Source organism: Rattus norvegicus, chromosome 6 (genome assembly GCF_036323735.1).
Source record: "Rattus norvegicus strain BN/NHsdMcwi chromosome 6, GRCr8, whole genome shotgun sequence".
NCBI lineage: Eukaryota > Metazoa > Chordata > Mammalia > Rodentia > Muridae > Rattus > Rattus norvegicus.
In genome coordinates this window covers 47655947-47661680 of record NC_086024.1, presented here as the reverse complement: position 1 = coordinate 47661680, position 5734 = coordinate 47655947, and the positions used below count along the sequence as shown (strand labels likewise).

At 43.9% G+C, this 5734-nt stretch overlaps 1 pseudogene; it reads right to left on the bottom strand.

The window, feature by feature from the left end:
- Nucleotides 1-1654: 1654 nt before the first annotated feature.
- Ndufa5-ps2 (NADH:ubiquinone oxidoreductase subunit A5, pseudogene 2) lies at nucleotides 1655-1995 on the bottom strand (annotated as a pseudogene).
- Between the last annotated feature and the right edge of the window lie 3739 nt (nucleotides 1996-5734).

Here is a 5734-nt window from a genome sequence, read left to right as displayed (position 1 = left end):
ATGTGCCACCATGCCCAGCAAGTCAGAACTTCTGTCTGACCCCTTAAGCATTCCCTTTGTTGTCTCTCCATGTCCCTTTCCTCTGGGTTTCATTGCCCTGTCCAGCTTTACTACACCACTCTGTCAAAAGGCATTCTTGTTTTGTGAACTTAAGGTTGAAGCTGTGGTGTGGAGACCTCTCCCATCCTCCTCCTCTATTATCTCGTTGGCTTTGTACATAACACTTCAGGGTGGTTTAGGGATTCCATATTCAAAATAACTTGGGATTAAATTGCATTTGCTGTGGGGATTATCTGGAAAGAGCACCAACTTTACAAAGTCACTATTTCAATCCCCAAATGACATCTCTTCCTCCACTCCTGAAACCTTAACCTTCTTGCCCCATCATTTTTATGAAACTATGAGCCCACATTGCCTTTTAGGTCTTCTGCTGGTTTCTACCATTCGTGATGGTAGTTTCAGGATAAAGACGGATTTTTTTTAAAGCAAAGAAACTAGGGCTAGTGCCTGTGAAAGAAGGATAGGAAGGAGTGTAGATAGGCAGGTCTTCCTGGTGGAGATAACAGAAAGTCACATGCCAAACACTGAAGGGTTTCCTTTGGCCTGAGTGGCTCGGGTGTGGACATTTGATAGCAGATGATGCAATCAGATGCCTGGGAAGAGGTCACATTGGGACTCGAGAAATACACAGTCAAGATCATCATGATGGCCAAGGAGACTTCCTCTCCCCATACTTCTGTTTAACCACAGTGGCTTCCAGTAGAATTCCTCATAAAATTCTCTTGCTTCAAGTGGCTAGATATGGAGGCGGCAGCTATGTCTCCCAGCAGGACTGGTGCCTCAGGAAGGAAGAGAGAAAGAAAGGAGCAAGTGCTTTTGTTTTATCCATGAAAATACACTTTGGGATCTTATGGAACAGAGTGTGGTTTAAAAGCCAGGAATATAAACCACATTGGGATAGACAAAGATTTTCTAGACTCCATAAGACAGAAGAAAATGGTAAGAAAACAACAGAGTCAGGAGAGAATCAAGTGGAGAACATCAAGGACCTCCATGGAAAGGGTCCCAGCAACCAGAAGACTAGGCCTGTAGCTCCCAGGCAGATGAACCCTAAAACAGCCTAAAGAAACTGCCAACCTGAAGCTGTGAGGCTCCCAAAATGGGGCTAGCCTTTAATCATTCCAAATTCCCAAAGACCCAGAAATATTAAAGAAGACAGAACAGCATATAATCCATGGCCCAAAGATATGGAAGGAAGGTAAAAGAGAGATACCCAGAGACAGCCTGACCAAAGAACATCCATCCATCAACCACAGCAAGGCAGACAACCTTCCAAACACCACCTGGAAGAGCTGATGCCCATCAGAGCACAGAGCTACAGCAGTGGATACAGCCAGTGTTGCCCTTCCCGCAGATACTACAAGGAGGGTCCCCGCCCACATCCCTGCTTTAGTGTCCAATATCCACCAGAATTAAAGCATTAACTGTAATTAAGACCATAGCCATTTTCAGTAGGCATAGTAATTCTCCACCCCAAAATGCATCTATGTCCAGTTCCTAGCCCCCATGGGTGTCACCTTTATTTCTCAGCATCACAGAACATTTAATTACACATTTAATTCACATCAACCACCAGACATTGTGACCATCTTGTCTATTTCCTCTGGTCAGCAGGAGGCTCTTCCACCAATGACTCCCATGGTTTCCACTGCAACATTTTTGTTGCCAGACTTAGCTCGCGTTTAGCCTGAAGAATCCCCTCTTCTACATCACCACCCTGAAGCAAGTCTTCTAATTTTTTAACATTTGGTTCCACTTTGACCATATCCACCTCTCACTGGTGATCTGTTCCATGTGTTTTCTATAGGCTACACGTCTAGGGAAATGCTTCAGAAGATGAAGAATCTTTGTATACAATATTATTAGCCTCTCGTGTGGATTGTCACACACGGCCAGTCACACCAGGCTAGTCGCCTTCTTCAGCAAACTCACCATAATAGTACCCAGAGCCTCTAGTTCCAATGTCACCGTCTATGGAACTTGGCAGGTGTGACTAAGTATCTTGACACAAGGCAATTATTCTGGGTTATCAGTAGAGACCCTAAATGCTCTCTCAGGTGACCATTTGAAAGAAGGATGCAGGGCAGGGGGTGGGAGGAGATTTTGGTGGATGAGGCCAAAGGGAAATAATGTGGCTGTGGAGCTATCCAACCATAAGTCAAGGAATGACAGCTGCCACCAGAAGGTGGAGGAGTCTGGGAAGGAGTCTCGCCAAGAGCCTCCTGAAAACATGCAGCTCTTGATACCCTGACTTCAGGTAACTGGCATTTGCTACAACTTTTTGATGTTTAGAACTGAGGCAGAGTAACCAACCAATTGAGGATTTTAGCTACCAAGGTAGATGATTTAAGACAGCATTAGGAACTTCAATCTTCCTCTTCTCTCCTTTCTTCTTCTTCTTCTTCTTCTTCTTCTTCTTCTTCTTCTTCTTCTTCTTCTTCTTCTTCTTCCTCTTCCTCTTCCTCTTCCTCTTCCTCTTCCTCTTCCTCTTCCTCTTCTTCTTCTTCTTCTTCTTCTTCTTCTTCTTCTTCTTCTTCTTCTTCTTCTTCTTCTTCTTCTTCTTCTTCTTCTTCAAGACAGAGTCTCATATAGCCCAGGCTGGTCTCAAACTTTCTAGATAGAGGAAGATGATCACGAACTTCTCATCCTCCTGCCTCCACCGCCCAGTCACTGCAATTATGATCATGTACCATCATGCCCAGTTTTGTGGTGCTTAACATTGGCTCTAGGACAGTGGTTCTAAACCTGTGGGTTGTGACCCCCTTTGGAGTCAAATGACTTTTTCACAGGGGTCACCTAAGGCTGTCAGAAAACACTGATATTTACACTATGATTCACAACAGTAGCAAGATTACAGTTATGAAGTAGCAATGAAACTAATTTTATGGTTGGGGGAGGTCACCACAACATGAGGAAGTGTGTTAAAGGGTCACAGCATGAGGAAGGTTGATGCTCTAGGACTTCCTGTATGTTAGGGAAGTGTTCTACCAACCATGCCAGCCCTTAACAGTTTATCATTAAGTTTATTCTCATGACCAACAACATCCAGTCTCTTCCACCATTGGGCTGAAGTCACTGGCACTGAAACAGACTGCTTCCTTGGGAAGAAAAGGCTGTAATCCTTACAGGGAAGTTAATCAAGCTGGAGTAAAACTCCAGCCCACTGGATGAAAGTCAGGGAAAGATTCCCATCAGTCCTCGGTGCTAGGATACATACACCTCTTTTTACTCATTCTCGCTGTTAATTGTCTGTTCTTTTGGTTTGGGGAGGTCTTTTGTTTTTGTTTTTGTATATGAGTTTGAAACAGAGCCCTAAATGTACAACCCACATCAAGCATGTGAGGCTCCCATCTTGTCATGAGTCAAACACCCTAGGGAGGAACCTTAGTCCTGGCTTGGGTCATTACTTTCCCAAGGATGATAATCAAGCTTGTCTGCTTCCTAGAGTTGGGTAAACTTAATTAAAGGAATGTGCTCCAAAGTAAATCTTCAAGAGACAAAGGGGAGAGAAGCAAATGCCTTGGACATTGCTGGGTCATTTTGAACTATGTAGCCAGACAGCTACTCCCAGGGGACAGAGGCCCTTTGGGCAACACGTCTGTTGTCTGTCTTTGTCAGTCATTTTAAATCTGGCCCTAAAGGACTGTTTACAAGCATCAATACTGACCTTAGGGATCCTGAAGGGTTTGCCTACACTGTGATGTCAAGACCAAGGTTGAAGAGAAAGCGACGGATGGCATCAAGCCCCACAATGGTGAGGCCAGAATGAGTAGAAACAGGAATTCTGCTTCTAGCAAACACTTTTAAAAGAAGGGGGCAGCCAGACTGTCTCCCAAACTTGCATGTAGGCTGCCTAATTAACTGTGGCAGCGCCACTGTTCAGTGACAAAGGAACAGGAATGTGGATGTGGAAATTAAACATTGTGAGTGTGAAAGTTTCAGGCAAACAAAAGATTAATTACTATATGCATTGACTTTTGCATAGAAACAGCTCCCCTGCCTGCTTCTCTGTGATTTCCTACAGAAAGGATAAAGCTAAAAGTATGAGTTTTCCATAATGAAGCATCTTTTTAATGTGAAGAAACATATGCAGTTGGTAACATTTCATACCCACAATGCCCCAGCAGGCAACATGCTGGAAATCACTGAGATGTAGGAACACATATCCAAGTCTAAATTCACATTTGGTTCATTTACACTCTACTTGTTCAACAACATACTCTAAAATACTAACTAGTATTCTTAAAATCAATGTAAATATGCATGCTGTGCATAACATAAGGACATCTCAATGAACATTAGACCATCTGTGACCTCACTGGGCAGTGGCTCTCAACATTCCTAATGCTGTGACCTTTCATGTAGTTCTTCATGTTGTGGTGACCCCCCCCCATCATAAAATTATTTCCATTACTGCTACTTTGCTACTGTTATGAATCCTGATGTAATTGTCTGTCTTTTCTGATAGTCTTAGGCTACCCCTTTGAAGAGGTCAGTCTCTTGAAGCCTTTTGGTCTTTCATATGTACAGGGAAACCCTTAAAAAAGTCTGGAGGTCCAGAGAAGCATGTGACAGGACACAAATCTCAGCCTCCGACAGGCAATCCCATACTGAACAGACAAAATGGCCCCTAAACTAAAGCCTGCCATGGGGTGGGGAATCAACAAATCTGGAGAAAGGGGAAAAGTGAGTAAAGAAGGAAGATACTAAAGGAGAAGAAGTGTTGGGAAAGAAAAGAGGAGAAATAGAAGGGGTAAGGAAAGATAGAGGGAAGAAGAAGGGAGTTGAAGGGAGACAGAGGGAGAGGAAAGAAGAAAGGAAGGGGGAGGGGGAAGAAGGACAGGGAAGGAGGGGAGAAGAAGAAGAGCAGTGTGGAAAGGATGGCATGGAAAGAAACAAAATGGATGGGCTCTCCTTTAGAATTTGAAGATGTCTTACAACCAAGTGGTTAGAGGGTTCATTCACTTGATGAGAAAGAAAGATTGCGTGGTTTCTAAAATTACTTGAATAAATATCGATTTCTATGAGACAAGAAGGCTATATCAACTCAGTAGGTCTTCACCTTGTATCGTTATCTCCATTTAACTGCTTAGCTACTCCGGTCTTTTCAAACAGTGCATTTGAGTCTTAGGATCCTCTCTCCTGGTTAATGATCAAAGCCTCAGCTCTCTACAGCATGTGTGGGTTTCACAGCAGTGTTGGAGAACAGAATTCCCACGTGTCCTGCTCTCGTTACCAGAATAGGTCTGAGAAGAGGCCTGTTTTTCACAATTCTAAGGTAGCCATCCCTGCCCTTTTGGAAACAAGTAGAAATTGTCATTTCAATGGCATTGTACGTAGGGCAACACCAGCAAAGAACCCAGATCTAGTACAGATGCTATGCTGGACACCCTCATCCGACTGCAGAGGACTACTGTTAGCACTTCCCAGGGATAGAACAAGCAGAGCCCAGAGACAGAGGAGGAAACACACACACTGCAGAGAACAAGACCCTGGACACTGGCGAAGTGCTGGAAAGAGGACATTCTAAGGACAAGAGTGGGTCAACTACTAGAAACGATAAGAAAGACCAAGAGTTTCTATGTACAGAGAATCTCTTATAAGCAGTACCTGCCAATACAAAGCCAATGGCCAGTGAGCTGAGGCAGGAAATAGAAGGCAAGACAGAGCAGGA